Source organism: Amphiura filiformis, chromosome 12, assembly GCF_039555335.1.
Source record: "Amphiura filiformis chromosome 12, Afil_fr2py, whole genome shotgun sequence".
NCBI lineage: Eukaryota > Metazoa > Echinodermata > Ophiuroidea > Amphilepidida > Amphiuridae > Amphiura > Amphiura filiformis.
This window is the reverse complement of record NC_092639.1, coordinates 61,288,866-61,314,302: the sequence shown is the minus strand read 5'-3', so window position 1 is coordinate 61,314,302 and position 25,437 is coordinate 61,288,866. Positions and strand designations below refer to the sequence as shown.

The following is a 25,437-nucleotide window of genomic DNA, read 5'->3' as shown; positions in this document are numbered from 1 at the left end:
TTACTTTTAAATATCAAAAATATCAATTTTTAATGATTTGCCATAAAATGTGTATTACATTGCGAATTTCAAAAAATCACAATTATTTGATATCAGAATTGAACATTCTTCGTATTCAGAATGCAATTCGATATGTCTGATGTGCTCTAATGTCCCACAATAAATACTGCCCAAACGTTCAAACCCCTTCCCTTAAAGCCTTATATACGATTTCAGTCGAATTTTAATATTCCTTGCCAAATATTATAATATTTATTAATGTCAGGAAAGTGTTCTGGTCATTTTACAGGTCCGTCCGGTCTTATTTTTTGACGGGTTTTTCGACCCGATCGTCAGCCTCATCCCCATTTTCTTCATTTTGGCATCAGAAGGCCGAGGGGTCGCATTTTTCTCCTTATCCCATAGAAATTTAACATGAGATATTTTTCGGTAAACGCAGTGATTCATTTAATTCCTTCCTGTCTGTTTGATCGGTTCCCTTCTTATAATTTCATAGATCATATTAGATATTATCTATGATCATATTAACCATATGGCCTACAGACTAAGTACTTATTTCGTTCGTTTGATATTTTCAGCGTGCAGCTTTTGATTGATTTATAATGTTCGGATTTAACTATTCTGCATTATTTGGCAAGCAAGTCATGAGGCCTATATATACTTAATTTCATTTTACTTCATCATTTCGGTCTTGGGTTTGTGATCAGCAAACAAAAAATTTTTGGCAAAGAATAACTTTTGGTTTGAAAGCAGGATCTTTCCAAAAAAAGCTGCGGAGTACGGACCTACCTTTTTTGTTGTTGAAAGAATGAAATAGTGGCAAGAAAAGTTTAAGCTAATGAAAAAAAAACCACAGAATTAATTACCAGCACTTATTCAAAACAATATTGTAACATTTTATATAAAAAAGCATTTTTTATTTTACCCCACAAAATGTTTAGTTGTCTCTATCAATTATGTATACCCTTTTAATTTTGAGTTGAACAAAGGAGGTAAAACAAAAGAAAAGTCACATTTCCAAATGTTTGTTTTGAAGAGCATCAATTGTCTATTTTTAACCTAGTGGTAGACACCTTCATTTTCTTATAGCTCAACTCAACAATTTTCAGGTTTAAATTACCGTCCACTTTGGCCATTCCCCTTGGGGCACTAGTATCATGGTATAGCACATAAAAGACCATCTCAAAATAGGTATTAGGCCTAATGCTATCATCATTTACAGATATTAGGCCTAAGTTGCAACAGATTGAGAAAAGATTTGAATTTGTTTTTATTAAAATGAAAAGAAATGTGCAATTTTTGTAATCGCTAGAAACATGATGAGGTACAAGGGCGTAGGCAGCTTTCTTGGTCAGGAGGGGCAAAATAAAATTTCGGGGGCACAGACGAAAAAAAAAATTGCAGTTTCATCATAGAGCGGCTTTATTGGGACGATTTGCGCGTGTAGCGCTCAAAAAAAATTGTATTTTGCACTATTTTCGCACATGATTGGGGTGAAAAGGGCTTTATTGTGACCGTGCGAGTGCGCAAAATGTTTATATTTTACAATATTAGGCCATGATCGGGGTGAATTTTGGTGGAAAAGGGCGCTCCTTGTCCCTTTTCTTTTCCCTCCAGATTTTTTCATTCATTTTTTGTCAGAGGGGCATTTTTTCTTTCATTTTTTTGTCAGGGGAGGCACTTTGCCCCCCCCCCTGCCACCCCACTGGCTACGCTACTGATGAGGTAATCCTTAAATTTCCATTATTTACCACGTCCTCTACTCCTACAACTAAGAAAAACCCGATTATGATCAGCAGGGGATGTCAGACATTTTGAGAGTTTCAATTTTGATAGTTTGATTAGGCCTACTTCCATCTCAATTTTCAGATAATTGACTTTTATATGAAAATAATGAAAGTTTTGGTCAAACAAAACAAACAAACAAACAAACAAACAAACAAACAAACAAACAAACAAACAAACAAACAAACAAACAAACAAACAAACAAACAAACAAACAAACAAACAAACAAACAAACAAACAAACAAACAAACAAACAAACATTAAATTCTGTGAAAAAACCTAATGAACTTGCCCAAGCTGCGTCCAAATCATCAAAGCGCCAGTAACTGAGCGCCTGACCGCGACAGAATCTTTCATAGCGCCCTCTGTAATCAAAACTCGCGACTCGCTGGATTTGGACCAATCAGAGATAAGAATGGAATCACCTGTTCGATATGCGCGAAAATGAGAGAACGTCATTTGCCATCAAACCCACGTTCGGAGGACAATTTTCAGGTAAGGTGTGGCATTAATTTATTAATTATATCGTATAAAAGCCTTCAAGAGCTGAAATATTTGACGTAAATAAAGATCGAAGTACACTTTATGCTTTGGTGCTATTTTCTTTGTGTATTAATGTATTGTTTGTGCAAAAACATTGTAATAATGAAACCATTTTTCATCTCGTTGTATTGTTTACTTTTTTCATTGTGGAGATGGCCATGTGTAGAACATGCATGGCAGCTCATGAGCTGATGGTTCAGTTCAGTTGCTGCAAAATCTAGATCATGTAAATTGTTGGCTCTACTCATATTTTCAGTGTTATACTGTTATGTGGTGTCCCGTGTTGCAAATAGTACTAAATAGTTAGTAGTTAAATAATAACTTTAAATTATAATTTTCTTAAAATAAATCAGTTCAAATTCAACAACCATCATGACTTAAATTGTTTAAAATACATTTTTCTTGAACTTCATAAATATACATTGGCGATCTTTTCCTTTAAACCACCCTTGCTATAGGGACTAAAATATTACCTGCATCAAGGTTAAACAGTTGCCAAACACTTTGGAGTTATCGACAAAGGCACCTTCTACATCATCCTTTTTAGAAAGACTCAAGAACATAAAACAGTTGCCAAACACTTTCTGTCATCGAGGCACCTTCTACACCAACCCAGCGTATCTAAAGCAGCTGACCCTAACCCCCATTGGCGTGATCCTCCAGAGGAGGCAGTGCCGATTACCAATGCAGATCAAGGTTATGTATTTGGCGATCTTTTCCTTTAGACCACCCTCGCTATATAGGGACTAAATTATTACTTTTGCATCAAGGTTAAACAGTTGCCAAACACTTTGAAGTCAAGGTTTAATGTATTGGAAGGAGGGCAGGGCTTCGATTAATGAGGGAAATTATGGGGTAAAAAACAAGGTTAAAACAACTTTTTGAAAACAAGTGAAAACAGCTATTCTGCAAAGAAGTTTTTGTCTCGAAAAACAATTTAAAAATTATCGGAAAAACAAAAAACATACCTTCATACAATCAGCATCACTTCCGTCACATAAAAAGATGATCAGATGAGTGAAAAGTGGCAAAGAATGTGCAAAATGAGGGATTTTTTTAAAGAAAAATACATCGTGTTTTTCGAGAAATCTCCATCTTGAATAAATGCAAAATTGCGGCATGCAGTAAAATACTGTCAAACGCGCTTGAAATGCTTGATACGCGAGCGTAAATCGCCGTCAAAGCGAAAGCGTACATCAAGCGCTCGTGCTACGCGAAAGCTTTGGAGTTTGCATCACCGGGTTTGTATTCAGCTCTTTTACGTCCAAAATTGCGATAAAAACGTGGATTTTGGAACAAAATAAAGCTTGTTCGACGAAATAAAAGGTATGTTTGTGTAGCTAAGAACATGTTTAACCTTGTCGCGAAAGTTTAATTTGGTAAATTTGTAATTTTAACCTTATATACAGTGTTCGATTTACCACCTGCATACCTGCACCAGTGCATGTAACATTCCCTTTGTGCATGCAGCTTTTCACTACCTGCCTGCACGCGCGTGCATGTACGATTTTAGCGCTAGCGATATGACAAAACCAATATACAAAAGTAAACAAGCAGTCAGTCCGATTTGGAAAAACCCAATCTATTTTTAGCGCAACATCCTGACTTCAGGGCTGACGCAATTGACAATTCCGATAACCCTATCACGTGAGAACTGTCACTTTTTTCATTGACTTCCCTAGTCTTCTACACCGCCAGTTTGCGTCGGTCTGATACTCGTCGATCCTATTAGTACGAACATTCGCGATAGCCACATACATGTACAGTCTGGTCCGAGACTATGACTTCCCTTAGAGGGGCTAGCGTAATGTGACGTCATCCACCAATTCCCGATACCCTCGCACATGTCGAAGCTGTCATTTTCATTTTGAAAAAAAAGAACCGAATTTAAACTGTGGGAAATATTTGTTTACGTGCGGAAAATAATCATAATAATGTCCAGCAAAAAAGGAAATAGCTCAAAAAACACTTGCATCATTCTGGAAATAGAACAGATGAAGCCACAGCATCCAGTGCTTTGGCTAAGAAATCGGCGAGTGATCGGCATAAAAATGACACTGACAGTGGAGCCGGGAATATTATTACAAGCTTAACTGACAATGATCGTGATTCAATGTGATTTTATGTTTGCTTTAATTTTGGTGCATGCACACTTTTTGCTGTGCATGTAGAAATTTTGGGCTACATGCACCAGTGCAGGTAGGAAAAAATTTGTAAATCGGACACTGCTTATATAACTCGGGTGGTCTAAAAGAAAAGATCGCCATGTATTTGATTTTTGAGGGCAGGGCTTCGATTATGAGGGAAATTATGGTCAAAAAACAAGGACAGGTTAAACCATATCCATGTAAATTCATCAATCGTGTGAATTGATAATTGTAGGTGTTGTAAATGATGATTGCCATTTGACAGAAAACACAATAAACGGCAAAGCACCGTGTAGCCAAGTGCAGTCTAAAAATTGGGGTGGGGGGTCTAATTTTTTACCATCAAATCTGACTTTTGAAATATATGGAAGGGTCTAATTGGCTAAATTATATTGGCTAGAGACTTGAAAATGGCTATATAAATCAATTTGGTAGTCAATTTCATAAAAATGAAAAAACAAAGCATTGCGCACATGCGTTTTGAATTGCCGCGTCACTGAAATTGCGCAATATTACGCATACTGTTTGCCAAAATGCAAGTTTGACCCCCCTAAAATCACACTTCTGACAAAATTCATCTTTTTAATGTTTATGAATGTTAAGATCATGTTTGAAATGTCTCATCTACAGATTTTTATGAACATCAGTCGTTTACTTTATGAACAACGCCCTCACAAAGTTGGAAAATCTCATATTTTTTCCATTTTGGGGGGTCAAAATCCAATGTGGCCAAACTAAGGGTGTGAGTGAGTCCCGGGAATTCGAGTCCGGCCCGATAATCCTATTACCCGGTCTTGTAGTGTCTCTGGACCTAGACCTAAATGCTAGGATCATGGTTGACCTAAAAAAAAATAAAAAAAATTGAATTTTGCACATTGTTTTGTAATTTTAATATGAAAATTGATACATAGTTTTCATGTCATACTCTAATGATATCAAAATGCATTGAATTTGAATGCATTTTGATATCATTAATAGAGTATGACATGAAAACTATGTATCAATTTTCATATTAAAATTACAAAACAATGTGCAAAATTCAATTTTGAATGAATTATTTTGGCATTTTTTAAAATTTGACGCGGGTGTTTTTGGTTTCCAAAAAGTGACGCGGGCGGGGGACGATAAACTCTGAATCGACTTTCACGCGCCTTATGAACAGCACCCTCACAAAGTTGGAAAATATCAGAATTTGTCCTTTTTTGGGGGTCAAAATCCAATGTAGCCATATTTAAATTTTCATTTTTATTGCTTTATTTTGTAGAGAGAGGTGTCTTCTGTAAAATCCTTTAAATGTCCCAGTGTGGGTATTTGCTTCCTTCATACAAGAAGGCCAAAGTTGACACAAAAATAACTGATTTTTAGCCTAAATTAAAGTTGCCGAATTTGGGGGTCAAACTTGCATTTTGGCAAACTGTGTGCATAATATTGCGCAATTTCAGTGACGTGCAATTCAACACACATGTGCTTAATGCATTTTTTTTTTTTTTTTCATTTTCATGAAATTAACTACCATTGATAAATGAAGAGCTTAGTTTCAAAACCCCTTACATCCACTTCAGAAATTTTGAGAAAACATTAATAAATCATCCAAAAAATCATTGATATAAGGGGGTCTGCAACAAAAGCAGGTTTTGGCGGGATGCCTGGGTAGGATGAGCATCCCGCCAAAAACTGCTTTTGTTGCAAACCCTCTTATATCAATGATTTTTAGATGATTTTTTGATGTTTTCTCAAAATTGCTCAAGTGGATGTAAGGGGTTTTGAAACTAAGCTCTTCAAATATTGCCATTTCCAAGTCTCTAGCTAATACAATTAAGCCAATTAGACCCGGGCTTTCAAACTTCCATTAATTTCAAAAGTCAGATTTGATGGTAAAAATAGATCCCCCCCCAATTTTTGATCGGCCAGCACGGAAAAACGATAAGGGCCGGCTAGGGATCTAAAACTTGTGGGTTTTTCTAATGGCTATAGGTATAACATTTAAGTGAAATTCTGAAAGGGTAGTGCGGGAAACTTCTGAAAAATCTGTTGAATTGACATGGAATGACCCTTAAACCTTTTGATTTATAATAAAAAAATTGACATTTCCACAACATTTGACATGAACGCTGGAATACATGTGAAATGCCATTCCAAAGCAAGTCAACAGATATAGTTAAAATCAAATAAGTAAGTCAAATCACAATTTTGAAATACAGTTTTATTTAAAAGTATAAACGGTCATTGAATCAAAGTTTCCACGGATGTCTTGAAGGAGTCTATTCCAAGCATAACATGATCTGTAGTGAAAAGTTCTACCAGGATTTATGTTCCATTTTGGAATGACAAGAGAATTGAAAGTTTGGCTTCTAGTACCATGGGTATGAAGAGATTGTATATGGTCATTTTCACGGTAAAGGGTGTAATTTTGGATTTTTAACATTTTAATCCGTAGTGTTCTAATAAAGCTACAGAATTCCATGATTTTTGGCCACATAAGTCATCTAGTTATCAGCTACCTTGGGTAGCATAAGGTCGTGCGTCATGAATTGGGGTATAGGAAAAGGTGGAGGCGTTACATTTTTTCATTTTATTTGGGACGTTTTGTACCAGATCTCAAGAATGGAGAGGGGTACTGAACTAGTTTTGGTCTCAGTTTGTTGCTTATTTATCTAGCTCAATTTGTGGAAAGAAAAAACTTCACACTTTATTTACTTCTTGAGATATTACCATTCAAACGGTGTGAAGTCAGGGGTGGAGGATCCTACGGTTGAGGATCCTACGGTTGAGGCATGTGTTAAAGTATAGGGAATATTGATTTTTAGCGCCTCACAAATATATTTTTTACAGTAACTTCATAACCCAGCAAGGTATTGAGATGGATTATGTACCATTGTTTTGGTATTTATGTCTAGTTTGAAATGTGACCAGTTTTACTCCAAGCTAAGTTAATTTGTTGCAAGTGTGCTGCATTCTGTGTCATGGGTTCTAGGCTTTTCCTATACGTTACTGTGTTAAGTGTTCATTTATGCTCCGAAATGTTCTGAAGGTCATATTTCTTGAAGGAATGTCCCCACTGCTGTAAATGTTAACATTTTTTGGATGGAAATTTGTTGAGGAATTCAAATATGCCATTGGTTTTTTGTGTGGGGCATGGAGGAAAAAAGTTTTGATTGAAAATGTAATAAAAATCATAAAAACTATGTACGACTTTTGAACACCCTGTATCTCAGGTAGGCAACATAACTCATCATTACAAGTTTGCTTTTTTTGAAAGCCTACAATGTTATTAGCACATCTAAAAAGGTTTTAGCAGAACAGGTGTTTATGTTAGTAAATAAAAGAGAAACAAAATAGTATACTTTTTGAACCAAAATTCAACTTTTCCACCCTATATGACATTTGTGGCACCCTGTATATTGACCAATTGTTTGTATGTGTGTATTCCTGGTACTCTAAGCTTTATAGTGATATATAATTTTACATGATTTTGATGAACAGTTTATGAATTAGATCAGTTCAAGAACAAAAACATGCAAATTGCTCAATTTTTCGGTGTGTAACGCATTTGGCCCCCAATTCATGGCGCACGACCATAATCAGCTTTGGGAGTTACTGCGTTCAGTTTTAGCAGGCTTAAATGTACTTAATATTACCATTTTGAAAAAACTATAAAAAACAGTAACATTTTGTAAAACCCTGTGTTTTCTTCAGTTAGTTCATGGATCATTTTTCTTATCCTGAAAGTACAGTCATATGTTCAGTAAACACTGCCACATTAGCTTTAATTGTGAACAGCCCTGTATTTTTGAGAACCAGACTTTGATATTTGTCGTTTCAGAGGCTTCATTTTCCATTAACAAACTTTGTGGGTGTAGCTTTGGTTCATAATTCTTGGTTATTTCTTCACTTCTTCTTGATTCATAACAGTTGTTATCTTAACTTGAAATGGGTAACAAAAATTAGTCGATTTGCAAGCTTTTAAATTTTTTATAAAATCTTGACTTCAAAGAGCCGTTTTTCCGTTAACTTTTTTGAAGCCTCCGAAACAAAATGTTCAGCAAGCTTGTGCAAATATAAATAAAAGAGCTCATCCAATCTATTTATCAAAATGTAGCAAAGTAGATCCTCAAGTCACATGTTTTTAAATTGTGGAGATATATATCACCGTTTGAAAATGTGACCCAATACAAACTTTCCGTTAACAATTGAAGCCTCCGAAACAAATGAAGCCTCGAAACAACAATAAGATTAATTATCATCTATGCATATCTAAATTGGTGTGTTTCATACTGATATCTGCATTGTAAGTATTACTTGATATGTGCAGAATGTCATAAATTAAAAAAAATTTTGACATTATGGTTAATGTTTGAAAAATATACTGATACCCAAAAAAGCCTGTTTCGGAGGCTTCACATGCAAAAAACACCATACTTAACAAATGGGTGAAAAAATTAACATGTGATAAATCTACAATATCTGCTGCATAGAATCATTGATTCAATACACACAAGAAAATAACAGCTTAGATGATCCCAACACTGTTGTTTTCAAAAAACTACTTCTGCCATGTAACAATTGTTAACATGAAGCCTCCGAAACAAAAAAAAATGACTTGCTGTGATAATTTAATTTTGTCACAACTGAAATTCAATACTTAGAAGCAAAGCATGAAAATTGGTAATTGTGATATTTTTTACCTATTTTTTATGTCAACTTGTAGTAGTTAGCCAAATATTTTACTTTTATGATCACCTGTGTTGTTAACTGAAGTCTCCGAAACACAAATCGATTGAATTGCCAATTATAAAACATAACCCCAATTTCTGTGAAACTTGGCTGGGAGGTTCCTTTCCTCAAGTAGTATTTGTACATGAAGTTAGACATTCAAATTATTTTAGGAACCCAATTAAAACTTAAAAAATATGTTTCAGGTTTGGAAATTTCCATTGTAAATGACACTTGATGTTAAAAATTTTCAAAACTGCAATTACAAACATAGCAAAACATGGTATAAAATTTAACTTATATCTGTTGACTTACTTTGGAATGGGATTTCACATGTATTCCAGCTTTCATGTCATAATTTTCGAGGTTATGTAAAATACATTTTTTCTTAGATTTTAACCAAAATGTTATGGAAATGTCAATTTTTTATTAGAAATCAAAAGGTTTAAGCCTTGAAACATTATTTTACTGGAATTTAAGTTGCTTCTATGCATGATTTCAGTAAACAGAAACATATTTAAGTGGTTTGAAATTTTGACCCTAAAAATCAAAAGTTACACCCTTTACTGTGAAAATGACCATATTGTAAAACCACTTAATTTCGCGAGGTATTTAATTTCTCGAATTTCGTGAGGGCTTTTGATTCGCGAAATTAAATACTCGCAAATTTTATCAGACAATTTGCACATTGGTTCCGAATTTGACCACCCAACTCGAGCAACTTCCATTACAGAATTCACCTCAAAGTTATTTTGTGACTATGTGACATAATTTTCATTAAGTCATTTATTTACCTTGAAACATCATCAAAATAGCCTCATATGTACCGTAACCACTCGGGTATAAGCCCACCCCCCTAGATGGCAGATTACACTTCAAAATTTGGGTGGGCTTATAACCGGGGAGGGGCTAGTACTTGAATTTTAGAAATAAGAAAAATCATCCCCATTTGTATATGCCCAAATGTACTCAATAATTTCTATCATCTACATGTATGTCAATTTCTTACAATTCTAAGTGTGGAATGTTAATTATCAACTGATATTTTTTATATTTGTTCTTGAATGTGAGAGAAAAGCATTGATTTGATTTAAGAACTTGGCCAAAATTTAGTACTGGGCTAATAGCCAAGTGCACCCTTGTTCCCAAAATGTTTTGAAAAATAGGGGATGGGCTTAAACCTGAAGGTGGGCTTATACCCGGGTGGTTACAGTATCATTATAAGGATCATATAAATTCCACAAAGCATTGAACCTCCATAAAACTCGCTAGAAAATCGCGAAATTGATATCTGTTTTTGTTTAAATCCATTTGCTGCATAGAAAATAATGACCAATTATCAATCAATCAATTATGCTCGTCCTTGTTCAATCAGAACATTTTATTTTTGTTTTGAACTTTGTTTTTGCACGTTATAACACTCAGAAACAACGCTCCAAAATATTATTCTTTTTGCACTATCGTTGAGTACGGTACATCAAAGTCTAGGGGAGGTTTTCTCATTTTTTCAAACAAAAATATACACCATTATGTTCAATTTTTAGCTTTTTTTCACATGTTTTTTTCAATATTTCGAAAAAAGAGACAAGTTTCTAAAAAATAAAAAAACCTTCCCTAAGTTCATGTCTCTTCTTCATGAAAAGGTAACTGAATTTTTTTTTACTCCTGAACAGATTTTTTTCCAAGTTGTCACAAAAAAATTGGGGCAAAAAGGTGAATTTTTGTGATTTTTTTCAAAAACTCGAGATTTTTGAACAAATCTGACGTCACCATGGGATTCCTTGGCTCATTTCCTTTCCAAAAATGTGTAGTTGTATATACTTTGGACATACAATTCAGAAATAATGATGCTCGAAAAGGTCCATGTTCTCTCCCATTACTCTGGCCTTAACTTGTTTAAAGGGGCATTTTATGTCATCCCCCCACTTTTCTCTAAAAAAATTGGATTTTTATACCAGTGCTGGAAACCTGACTGCATAATGTTTATACATGCGTATGTACAAAAAAACAAAAATTTGCAAATTAATTAGTTTAGCAAAAACATTTTCAAAGTTGGATTACAAAAAGATGCTAGGATCACACATGCTCCTTTTTTAATGTCTTAAATTGCACAAAGAATCATAATTTGTTCTTGCAATGGTTGTGCTACACCTTAAATTACATACTCCCTAACAGCGTGTTGAAAATCTTTTATCAAATTAGACCAAATAAAAATTGATCAACTTTGAAAAAGGTGAAGAAAATAGGAAGATTTCTCATTTTGTTCATTTGTCTTCTGTTGATAAAACACATAGTCTCAACAAAAGATAACATTGGTTATAACAGTTCTTATCAAAAATAGCAAGGACAATTTTTTTCTCTGTGTGGATGCCTCCCTGTACAGTGTACACTGAGTGACAATGCTAGCAAATTCAGTTCAGTACCTTGGATGTCTAGATTTTATGCAAATGAGGGCAAGTGCGCATTTGAAAGTGCCGGCCAGACTTGCTTCAATTTCAAGTGCATTTCGGAAGAGGAATGATATTTTCATCTCTAGAGTTGGATATCTTTATGTAGGATTTCCCTTTCCCTCTCTGCATCTGATCACAGTTCAGATTGACTATACTCTGCAGACCCTGAAGCTAGTAGTATAGCCATGGACAGACACATGTTATTCATTCATGGAAAGAAAACATCTTTAGAAAAAAGGTTATAAACTTTGTGGAGGGGAGGAAAGGATGGAGATGATGATGATAAAAGATGTGTATAAAAAACATGCATGTAGAGAGCAAAAGAGAAGAAAGGTTGTAAAAATGGTGGAGAGGTGGAACTTGTACGAGTCAGTGCTCCTTGCAAAACAGAATTTTACAAGTTTGTAAAGGCTGAAACAGTGGTAATGTGCAAGTGCTAGAGAATTTCCAAATTTTCATTTTTTACATGCACTGTATTTTGCGTGAAACATGCAAAAAGTAAAATTATGATAATTGATTCATCATATAGCATGGTCTAGGATACTAGATGTATAAGATGTGTTTGGTTTCATAATGGGTGCCCCACATACATGCAATTGACATCAGAGGCATTCCCTCTTGTCACTTTTGTCATCATGGTTGCAATTACTGTTGGATACGTGCCAAAAGACATCGTCCATATTGCTTGAAGCGTATGTGTTCACGGTTATGTCGGCAGAGGCTTTTTTCCCATCTTTGAGTCACTGACCAGGCTTTAATTTATTGCTTGAGCTGTCGGTGTCATGTGGTTTGTGCACGTATGAATGTGCTACAATGTTAAACATGAATGTTGTATGTTGAGCAATGGGATGCTATTAATAATCAAGTGTTTTTGGAATGATGACTTCATACATAACATGTATGAGTAATCAACCATTAATCAATAATTACTACTGTATGACATTATTTTGATATTTTGTTCGCATTACAATTAGCTGACAGTAAAACTGCACTTTTTAACATTGTTCAACTTTGTAAATTATAATTATTTTGGCGTGATTGGGGCTCGAGCAAACTGGCATATGAAAATATTGAGAGAGAAAAATCAGGACTCAGCGGGATTGAACCCGGTCGCTGGATTACGGTCCAGAGCTTTACCACTGTACAACCTGAGTTCACAGTCGGTACTCGGGCAATCTCAACTTAAGTCCCCATGATAACTCTCTCATTGTGTCTCAAGCAGCCAATTATATATAATTATTTTGATTCGTAAAGTTTTGGCCGATTGACTAACACCATTGGATCATCCATGATAGTGAAAAAAGAATTACTAAATGTTGCTTTTTTTGTATAAAATGGGGTGGGTATGGGACTATGGGTGGAGACCAAATTACTGCATGAGCATTATCTTTTGAAAATTCACTTGAATTATAATCGGCAAATTACAGAATAAACTATATTAAATTCATACAATATAGTGGGGACAAGAAATCAATAAAAGATGTTCAATAAAATCAGAAATCAAAAGTGACAGCTCTGGCTTTAATTTGATCGAAGAAGAAAAGATGTGACAAGTTAATTTTCATATTATACTGCCAACTGTCTGGACGGCTTACTGTCACGGTGGATTGTGCCTATGGTTCAACAATGAAATGACTATTTTTGGGACAAGAATATTTCCAAAGCTCGTCTGAGTTGATAACAGAAGAAAATGCACACCTGGTTTTTGGAAAAAGAATGAACACATTTCCTTTCTTGGAGCATGAATTGAAAAAGGTGAAATAGGAAGGTGACAGATGTTGCAATGTTTTTTGTTTTCAGAGGGCTCAACAAAACTTTTTTCCGAGTTTGGTTTAGCAGCAACGTAATTTACAACACAATCTCAGCTTAGCAAATGCCTAAACCAAACAATTTCCCATGCCTTAGAAACAAACAAGCAGGAAACCTACCAAGTCCTCACTCTTGTTGACTCAACAACGCGATGAACATTTATGTGTCTGGTCCTACAAGTACACAACTTAATACTTCTCTAGACCAATTGCCATATTTAAAAAAATCAACAGCATACCTTGGGCAGGCTGTCATCGACATTGTCTTGTGTATTGGACTTGGATTTAAATTTTCATTTTTTAAGTTTTGACTTGAGGATAAATGAATCATGAATTCAGGTTTTGTATGATTTTCTTTTGGCCAAAGTGCAAAAAAGTATAGGAAAGTTAAGGATTTTGTTGTACAGGATTGTGGAATCGCAAAATTAAACTGCAAAAATTACTGCTTAGCCCTCAAAGCCCCTCATCAGGTATGAATTGTGGTCGAAGTTGCAAGCAGCCTCTCATCATACAAATGCACTTTGAAAAAATCAATTCAAAATATATTTGTGTGTATGACCAGGGACTCTCACATCCTTGCTGTCTGGGGTATACATTGTTTGATTCTGGGACACTTTCTGCCCCAGGAATACCTACCAATATGAAAGGAGGATGAAATACATCTTTGTATAAATTTCACAGGTGGTTTCAAATTTTGACATTAATAAACAGACTGGTATCAATTTGTAAAGTGTGATATAATTTCATAATCATCATCTAAGTTTATCATTCATTGAATCCCTAATTTAATCCAAGATAGTTCTTTGAAGATGGACCAGGAGTCCAGGGTGTACATAAGATACGGAAAATTGTGCCCTAGTCTAAATGAAGAGCACTGAAGTAAATAAAATTCAAATGGCAGCCAGCCAATTAAGATTCATCTTGGAAGGTGTTGGGAAGATTAAATAAACATGACTGATTGTGGTTACTCGACTAACCGAGCAACTTCCGTTTCTGCTCCTCTCTCCCTCTCTCCCTGTACAGATCAGTGAATAACCTTAGCGGTTGCAGCACTTTTGTGCCTTACCACAACCAGAGCCAGACGTACATATTTTGAATTCTTTTTATATCTAGCCGATACTTCACAATTGCTTCTACTATGCCTTCAGGTAAGCGTTTTTTACTTGCTGGATGTGTCAGCTCTCATTAGCATGTGTGTTTGTGTACGGCACAAGGTTTCTGTGAATATGTGACTGTAGTATGGTGGATGTTATTTGTGAAGATTAAATGTATCATTGGATGTAGAGTCAAAATGTCATGCTTCTTTAATGTGAACAATACTAACAGAAATGTGGGATGACATTTTGTTCAAATGTCATTTTTATGAAGCAAGTCTGAATGTATACTTTGTATGTAAATTCATTAGCTTAGAGAGCTATATAAATGTAAGTTTTTCAACACAAGTTTTCTATTGCTATCTACTGAAGATAGAATTTGAACATGAATGGTGATAGGTAACAGCTATAATTTATAGTATTGACATTGTTTTTGAACATGAAAATTAAATGCAAGTTGCAAATGTAATCAAAAAGTCTTCCCACCAGACTTCCCATGCTGACTTAACATTGTGTAATTTATTCCTAGTATTTCATACATTAACCTTATTATACATGTACAAGTGTTCCATTATCTGATTGCACAGTTTAACAACATTAATCTAAATGTGGATATACTATGTTTTTGTACATGGACTAACCATTATGTGCCAAAGTTCTGTATTAAGCATTAATAATAAGTTGCCTTGGGCCCACGCTTTGTGCTATCTACTGAAGATAGCTTGTTATTAGTTAATCCACTAATTGAACCAATTTTCATTGAATCCAATGTGCAGAAATGTATGCTAGTACCTCTTTCGGTGCACTTGGGGGAATTAATGCCTACTCTTAATGCAGAACTAACCTAGGAGTAGTAATAAAATTGTTTGCAATCTGAAATTACACAGGTCAGTTCCAGGTTCTCAGTAAGGGCGTGTTCACATTACACAATGTGGGTTCGTACCTAGGTAGTGAAGTGGTGTCGATCCACATCGAATCCACATTGAGTTCGCGTTCACACTAGCAAGCTAATCTACATCGAAAGTGGGTTATGATGTAAGTGGAGCGAATCCACATACCCGGATGTTACATGTAGAACGACTCACATGTAGGCCTAGTACCACGCAGCATAGATACCAAATTTCGTAAAGCCATCACCTCAGAAGCGATTTATAGACCTTTTTCTGATGATGTCACCTATCGATATTGGGGTCTGAGATGTAAACAAACAACACGTGTGTTTCTCACGTGTCCACGGTGTAAAAATACCAAATACAGCGTATTTTCTCCTCTGTTTTGTCATATTTCACTTTAGCTTCCATAAAATAATTGTTTAAACGGGAACTGTATACTAGATACCTTTGTTCCAGTTTGTTTTGATGCCATAAAATACAAAAGATAGGCTATATACGGAAAAACAGCGATGCTATTTAAAATTCAATCTTTATTTTGTTTCACAATTTTGTTTACTTTTTACACCGTGAAGAACTACACGCGTACTGCGAGCTGGCAATTCGCCAAGAGAACGCCTAGCGTGGCATAAAGTTGATCGCAGGCCGGGCGCTTGTAATTGCGTTGGGTGCGGATGACTCGAATGCTGGACCCCAATATCGATTGATTGGTGACGTCTTCAGTTCGTTTTGTAACATTTACGTTCACCATTTCGCCCGTCGACCACAGCCACTTCGGTATTTGTGGATCGACTCCACATTATCGTGTTCACATTACGAAATTTAACCCACCTCCTAGGGTCGAAACTACCTCAACCAGGTAGTTTCGATCCACATTGTTGATGTAGTAGGTCGAATCCACTTACTTTGTGTTCACACTACACTGGGAAGTGGTTTCGATGTAGGGTCGACTCCACGTCCCTATATCAAAAGTGCCTGATGTGATCACGCCCTAAATCTGACCTGGATGAGCAGTAAAGTCTGCATCAATAATAAATGAAAATATTGCATATGTCGTATACATGACTATTAACTGTGTTCTCAATTTCAGTGGAGGCACATTTAGCAAATTGCAAACTGAATTTTTCTTGTTTATTCTGTTCAAGGAAATACAAATTAGTGATCCAGTCCAGATGTAAAGACATAATTGATAATTAGTTTTGTACATGGCAAAGTTTGAAAAGAATGTCACCACACAGTCATAAAGTAGCGATTTGGAAAAGAAGAAATTTATGCAAACAATTTTACTTAAATTTTTGTTGATTTTACAATTTTTATTTATTATTTATAGGTACCTTGTTGCACAGGTACACAGTACTTTCTAAACATACTTATCATTTGCACTCAACAATTTTGTGAATCTTATAAAGTCTTATGACATTGACAAGGGGACTAAGAGAAGATTAAAAGTAGATTGGGGATGATAGGAAGACGCCCAAGTAGCAGACAAAACTACTTAGAATTAGCAAGAGAATTCAACTTTCCTGTTTTTTGGATGAACACTATCGGTACAAAGCACAGAGTGAGCACTGCAAACAACCCGACACATAAAATGTTGAGTTCCTTCAAACACATCAAAGATGAGTTGCCATGGAAACTAAGATGTGTCACCATGGCAATGGATTGAAAGGGGAAAAAATATGGCATTGATCAAGAGTAGTTGGTTGTCTGTGTGCATGTAGCGACTTAGCGAGGTAAATTTACACAGGTGTGTCTCTCTGTCTATGCCCTGTCAGTTCACATGAGTTGGGCTGTGGCTTCTGGAAAATTTATTTCCAGTTCAAAAACTACTGTGTAATTACACATAAAATGTGTGTACAGTTCAACCATGCAATGAGCTAATGTCAACTTGTTTTTAAAGGGTTATTGTAAGGTTTGGATGTTGTGAAACTTGTTAGTTTTGATAAATTGTATCATTTTTTACTTCATTTTGCTAATTTCAATAACACTTTGAATATATAATCGAGGTTAATAACTGCGATCGAAGTTATTTGGAGGGCATTGTGAAAAATCTAAACATTTTGCCTTTGGAACCGAGGAATATTCTGAGGTCCAAAGCAAAATGTTTAGATTTTTCACAATGCCCGACATATTACCGATGCAAAGTTATTAACCTCATTCATAACCACCGTCACTTTAATCTCTTCATCTTGCAAAATAACACAAAATTTTCCTCAAAAGTGTATTTAAAAATAGATGATTTTTTACATCTTCCCTTTCCAAAAATCGATCAGGCTAAAACAAGACAACCAATAACAAAAGTGCGATCACAATCTGTGCAAATATGGTAGCATAATCCAAACACGGCAGCCAGCTCTTTTGCAGTTTGTTCGACGCACAACAACACGCAAACGCCGGTCAAATGTATGCGACATTGGAACAATTACGCATTTTGCGGTCAATTGTGAGATGACCTCGATTTGCGTTCGCGTTCGTGTTTTCACAAATAACTAAATGTAATTGGATCGCACGCATCATGTTTATTAATGAGGTTATGAATTTTGATTATTTCCCCCAAGCGAAGTGCTTAATTGTTATTTTTTTACAGGTGCATGTACTCATGATAATGATGATACTATGGGTATGATATATTTTTTAAAAACTTGATCAAATAATTTGTAAGCAGCTAGTTTTCTGATTTCTTGATTAAAAGAAAAACAAGAACACTGAACTCCTGAGATCAATCAATCATCATCGGATTACCCAGGTCATACACTCTCAGCCCATGTTTAGTTCCCTCTCCTTTCCGCCTCCCTTATCCACTCCCCTCGCTAACATCTCCATCCATTAATAGTTCTACAAGATTTCAAATTACCTGGACCCCTTAAAACTTGGGTGTAGCAAGAACCCTTCTCTCTCCCTCCCGCTTTCATATTTTGTAAGCGGCAAATCTGATTTTATCAGGGTACGTATAAATTTGCAAGGCAGTTTTGAAATTAACTGTTGAGTGTGCATGTGCAATGTAGCACTACGGTACTAACGTACCGGTAATAATTGACGTAGTGAAGCTTTGACAACACATGGATCCATGATTGTAACATTACTGGATTCCCCTGCTTCAAACTACTCAGTCAGCATTTGCAGCCTGGGCATAGCCTGAGTGCAAAAAGACAAGTTTGTGCTGCATTTAATGTTCACTGTACTCTGTGAATTCAAATTTATGTGATTACGTTTCCCAATTGAATGACATTACGATTGGCAATTTAACGAATTAGTTTTGTTTTTTAGGTGAACATCCTCTGGAAAAGTTCAAGCCATCTCAATTTTTGTGCGCTAAGTAGATGTGCATGGGGATTGCACTGTATGTGAAGCAAATAAGACTCGATTGAATTATTGTTTTGCAAGGAGCAGAATGCCAAAAAAAAAAAAGGATTATTAGAATTGAGGGAAATGTTATTGCAATTTTGGTGAACATTTGGTAAGAGAGATTGAATGTTGAAACTTGCACATTGGTTGCATGTATGGCTGTCATGATTTACATAGAATAGAATTTTTGGCAGAGATCCACAAGAAAACCGAATCCGAGGTACCGTATGCTTTATTGTTGGATCATCTGCAAAAGTGAAATCATGAAATAAATAATGGATCTAGGGAGCATCAGTTGATTATATAAAGCCAATGAGACATTGTCACGATATTAGCAACGTGATGACTTATCTAACAGTCTACCATATGGTTTGTGGTTAGTTTTACTTGAATCAAAAAAATTAATTGAAGGGTGGTTCTCAGAACAATGTACTAGGCATGCATAATTATCATTATGGGCAGCTAGTGTTACCTGCTTGCAATTGTTATGTTACATCATAGGTATTTGAGGAGATGTAGCTTCACAAATTTGAAAGCCGTGTTGGGTGTACCATACATAAAGTACCTTTAGATTTGTTTTAGAAACAAGGAGTCCAATATGTACAATGTGTGCTCAAGATACAGGTGATAAGTTAAGAATTTTCAAATGATTTTTGAATTTTAAGTTCAGGTGCGCTACAAAATAAATCTCTCTCAATCAAGGTGCATTGTAAAAAGTGTCAATGGCACTTGTCAACATGTGGGATGGCATGCACAGTTAGCATACAGAAACTCAAAAGATGGCCTGGAAAGATGCGTTTCTTTGATGGTCTTCAAACCATGTGCATGCACTCCATGCAATCTGCATTTGAGAGCACATTTATTTATAGCTAATTCATTATTATGTGCCACAAAGTGGTTTTTGTTGAAATTCAAAACCCCAACGTTAGAACACTTAACACTGAACTCTTGTCCTGCCCTATGTTAAATACATTCAATTTGTTGTTGAACCTGTGTACATGCTAATTAACAGCTCCTATGTAAAAAACTAAAGGTTGTGGTACTTGTAATGGGATGGGACTGCAATTTACAAGCTTAAAGGCCCAGGTGGCACAGCCATCAAATATTCATCATCATCATCATCAAGTGGCCTCCAGAGCATTCCTCATCCCTGCACATGTCCATCAATATTTCACCAGTCAATATTAAAACATTCTGGTAACTAGCACAGCTTTGATGTCGCTGAAACTGATTTGTGTGGCAACTCCCTTGTATCACACATAACGTTTATCGCCAGGGCAATCTGGCGAGCATTTCTGTCTGTGTGCAGCTTGAGTTGCACATGTAAATAACGTATCTGTTTGTCTCCCGGGAGAATGAAAATATTTTCTTGAGGGATTTTGTCTGAGGGAGGATTTTAGAATCAATAGACATGGATTACAATTCTATCAAAATGAAAAATTGATAATGTGTGGTTTATTTATTTTTATAAAGCAATTAGCAAATGGTACATAAATGCTAAAAAAAGTTTTTTTCTCTCACAACAATTTGTGTCGGGAAGCAATGAAATGGCACTAGTACAGTCGGGGAATAGCATATGTTTGAAGAAGTTTAAAGCTGCTTTACATTTGTAGAAAATACAGGTTTTTGTTTTAATGTCTAGAAATAAAGCATTTCATGCACTGTCTGAGTGCTTGAAGAATTAAAAGGCAAGACTCACTTGATTTATTGACCACAAGTTGTGTCCTTTTAAAAACAGGTGAGGTGAAGTAAGTTTAAAGCAAAGTCTGAAGAAAATAGGTTTTTTGTAGAGAATTCATAAATTACTAGCCGTGCATAAATATTGTATAATTGCACGGGCGCGTGGTGCTTTTGGACATGTTCAGTTTTCTTGCGGGTGGATTCATTTATATAATTTGCTTGCCTTTTTTCCAACGTTTCTAGTGACAATTTTGTTATAAAAATAGCAAAAATCACAAGATTTTTTCTCGTGTATGAAATAGGTTAATAAATGCGTTTCACTTGTTGCTCGAGAAATTGTACAAAATAATACACTTGTACTGAGATGTTGATGCGTCTAATGCACTCCCCCCTTCAGGGCTCATGCATTAGATGCATCAACATCTCAGTACGCGTGCATTATTTTGTACAATTTCACTCCCAACAAGCATTTGTGACCCATCACATCAAAATCAGCCTCTTAGTGGCAGAAATGAAAATGGAGATTTAAACAATGGGATAAACTGCAGTTTTTCAGCTTTTTAAAAAATAACACCTTATTTGTGGGTACTTTTAAAATGTTTTATGAGGCAAAACAAGCTCAAATTTCTTTTTATATTCTTTATATTTGCTCATCTTCTTTCATTGTTACATGTATCTGCCAATAAAGCCAGCCGTGAAGTGGTCGGTTTTGATGTGATGGGTCACATCTACAATTTACTTATTCGCTGTCTGATGAGTGCATTTTTGTTTAGGTTTGAACTCGATCTCATTTGATAGACCACCAGTACCAGTTGTTACCTTTAAAAAATGGAGGTAGGAATTGTCGACGTGCAAGTCACTGAAAGGCTGAATTGTGTATGACTGTGCACGGGGCATGCCCCTTGGAAAGTGACTAAAATGTATGAGTATCGACTACCCTGCTAAATTTGATACAGTATGTATTGGACCAAAGTCCCCGCTGTTTCATCAGTGTCACAGAGACTCTTTTGTGTGTGAAATTTTAGACGTCCCATCCCCAATATGCATGCATGTGAGTGGATGATGCATTATACTTGAAGAGCATTTTTAAAACTTGCAGGGAGATTGCAAGATAGGTTATGTGGGAGTAAAATGTCAGGGGTGATGACTTGTTGCGACATTGATGAAAAAACGTGCCGTTTATTTGCAATGTAGCTGCAGTTCTAGCAGCATTACATGATTTTATTTAAAACCATGAACTATTTTATTGAAGAGATTTAAAATTAATCAATCAATTTTATGTTAAATCCAGAACCAGAGCATACAATATATATTATATAATGTTAACTTTCATCAATATTCAATTGGTCACACCACAGCCTCACACACTTAAATATATGACTATCAGCTCTAGCCAGGTCTTCCATTGGTGCAACAAACATTATAAATAGATCTATCTAGGATTGCTATAAATCAAACATTTATAAATACTGGTATTATGTGCCAAGTGGATGATATGTAAATGATAAATACATCATATTATATGTGTATATGGATGCATATCTTGTCGTCTGTCTAGGCTTGTACATGCAATGTAGACTTCATGAAATTAGGAACCATTGTGAAATGGCAATGTGGGCATGTTATTTTGCAATCATGAAAACTATTAATGAACAAGTTCGAGTATGATTAATTCATGGGATATATGAATCTCTTCTTGTGACTCATTTCAAAAAGTAGATCACATCATCACATGAGAAAAAGTCATACAGTATTTAGAGTAAGTGCTCTTTGCAAGGTAATCTGACTGTAGGTGAATAATTAAACAGCAATTTGAATAAAAATTCTAGATCTATTTTTGCAAAAAATGTGGGAGTACATGTAGTTGATTCAATACCTGGCAGATTTGATTTGAGCTTGACAGCAATTGGGCTATTCCATTTAAAATCAACACTCCCCTGTGGACAATTTTGGAAATATCTTCCACAGGGGGAGTATGAATTTCAAAGGAATGGACACATTAGGCAGCTTTATCTGAATCTCATACACCCTCTTGAGACATTCAATGTGAATCTTCCAAAGAGGGAGGGTGAGCTGCCTTATGCATTCATTCCATTTGAAATTCATACTCCCCCCGGTGGAAGATATTCCCACATCTTGTGGATTTTAAATGGTATAGCCCAATTTTATAAACAAGACCCATCCAGATTACTTTAAAGAAAATTGTAGTGCATTAGGGAATCAATGGGATAGGCATATACTGGCATATGTTTAACTTTATCGCCTGTGTCGATCAGATACATGTGCATGTGACGCATACAAAGCACAACTTATTTATAACAAGTGTGCTTCAGTAGTGTGTAGAGCTCACAACAACCATTGCTAGCTAGCAGAACATGTCATCAGGTAGTTGTTTTAAATCTTGTAAATGAAATGATATGCACATCTTGACATGTTGCATGGAAATTGAACATTGTTATTCACCAACTATCTATCAGTGAGCAGGTTGCAGTGATGCATGATAACAGATATGGACACTACAAACATGAGCCAGCTATGCGAGAACTTTTAAATTGTAAAGGAAATATATTTTGATGGTGATTACTGATACACCTTGTTGTGCTCATGTTTTAAACACAAAGTGGAATTTTTAATCTTGTTTCTCTTCTTGCAGAAATGAAAACTCCCGGTGGTCTTGCATTTGATGTGGTGTTGAAGGAGGCAGATGCAGAGGCAGCCAAGAAGCCCCCACATCACCCCCATCAAGTAAGGGCACACCCAAGACACTGGATGTCATCAAGAGCAAATTAGAAGCAGCAGAAGAGAGGAGAAAGGTAAGATATCAAAAAGTGTTATGGCTGATTCAGGAGCACACCCTAAACCTACATGTAGCATTTAGTTTTAATTTGTTAGCTGTTACTATCCAAGAAAACCTTAAATGGGATGAGCAGGTTGACTTCATGTACGGTAAAGCCAATGACGAAATGTTGCATAATTTGCAAGAAAGCTGGACTCGATAACGATGAATTACTTACAAGGGCTACATGAGACCTATGTTAGAATATGCTGCACTGCCCCATTTTGGCATGTACAGGTCTTACTCAGATCAATCCAAGGGAATTGAAAAGGGCACCTAGGCAATTGCATGCTTTTAAATGTCTTGAAAACAGGCAGAAATGCGTTAGCGAACTCAAAAATAGTGCTATAGCGAGAGTACACAAAAGAGTGCGTACACACAAGAGTATGTGCGTAAGCGTTGACAAGTTGAGCACTTGGTGTACGCTCAGATGAGGGCATAGGCATGGAATATTCCAATCTATGTGTTATCTTATTATTATGGTGATTGGTGAATACCTAAATTCTTGTATTTCAGTCTCTGGAAACCACCAGGCTGGAGAAGATACATCAGCACAATCAGGATGAACTCAAAAAGAAGCAGGAAAAAGTTCAGGTGATCAACAAGACATTCGCAGAGCAGGCTGAAGAGGAGCTGAAGAAGAAGCTAACCAAAGCAGAGGAGAACAAGAAACTATTAGATAAACAGGAAGAAGAGAAGGCCAAGGCAATGGTAGGTAGCGCAGTTCAGTTCTGTTGCGTATGTGTGTTATCTGTCATATGTGAGGGTGTATCTGGATCTGTCTATGTGTGCCAACTTTGACAGAAGTTGGAACAAATTCTCTTTAAAAAAATAATTACAGTGATGTATGTTAAAGAAGAATCTGTGTGCAAGTAGATTTTCCAATGTAGTGATGAGGAAAGGTAATTTTGATTAATTTGAAAGCTTATTGTTAAGCTAGAAATGTGAATATTATTACTACAGCATAAATGTATGAAATTATTTTTGATTCCCCATTTCTGCAACACCTCGTGAAGTACCGTATCTAGAAGATTTTTTTGAAGTATTGAAGTAGAACCGATTTTCAAGTATTGTAGCAATTTTGAACCCCTTTCCTCCCTTGAATATTCATGCAGTTATAATTGAAAATTCAAAATAAATCAACAGCTGGCATTATGAGTGAGCAGGGGTGCAGACCACCACACACACCCCTCCCTACCCCCTCTCCTTGCCACATGCACACCCCTACACCCCCTCATCACACCCAAACTGTTCGGACACCATGTATACAGTTTGAAAATTATCAACATTCCCTGCTCCTTCAGTTCTTGCATAAAAAATCTACTCTACCCTACGGGCTGAACTGTTTACCATCTCTAATCAAATTATTGACACACTAAAATTATGCCTTGCTTATTTCAAAAACAGCCAATATGTTCATTGGTGTGTTTTAAACAGCTTTATACTACAGCTAGGGCAGGCACCTACATTTAGCCTCAGGAATCTATGTGTAGGAGCGATAAATGTAATTTATAGTAAGAGTTCAATAAGAAATTATACCTAGGCAAACACAGATTACACAGTCTTCCATTTTATATAAATTCTAATTATCCAAAAGGTAATTCATAATAGATACTGGCTGCTGGTTGGCATGTTACCTTGTCGGTAAAAAAATTGAACTCTGCTTTAGCTGGCGGTGGTATTTCTATAAAAATTGCTTTTGGCGCCAAAATAAACTGGGATTGATATTGTCGAATGAATGGGGCCCATGGTTGGATGAAGCAAAGTGGCTTGGTGAACCGTGTCTTTACGGGTCGGTGTTTTGTTGTGTTTGTGCGACGGTCTGCTTATGATTGATTTACTGATGAAATTGTTCATAAGCACATTTCTATACATGTGTGAAATTTACCTGTGTGACTTGCTTGAATACGGCAGGTGTTTCACTTGGTTTTTTTTGTCAATTATTGTGGATGAAAACTTAATAACTGGAATATATGTAATGCAGCACATCAAATGGGGGGGCTTTGCAGCAAAGTGCTTTTCAAGATATAGATAAAAATAGACAGAAAAAAATTAGGACAATGATAAGAATTTGGGATGCTTTTACAGTTAATGTCTTGATCAATTTTAGAAAATGAGGTTTTTATTTTAATGCAATTGCAAAAT

General features: G+C 35.8%; 1 long non-coding RNA gene across 2 annotated transcripts in view; it reads left to right on the top strand.

The window, feature by feature from the left end:
• Window positions 1-2,172: 2,172 nt before the first annotated feature.
• Window positions 2,173-25,437, top strand: part of LOC140166540 (uncharacterized) — a 30,536-nt gene continuing 7,271 nt past the window's right edge. Inside the window, exons 1-4 of one of the 2 annotated variants that reach the window (XR_011860878.1) lie at window positions 2,173-2,281; window positions 14,471-14,595; window positions 23,110-23,269; window positions 23,809-24,003. This is a non-coding gene — a long non-coding RNA (uncharacterized lncRNA). Of the gene's footprint in view, window positions 2,287-14,470; window positions 14,596-23,109; window positions 23,270-23,808; window positions 24,004-25,437 lie in introns of both variants that reach the window. The other variant, XR_011860879.1, reaches the window with a different exon arrangement.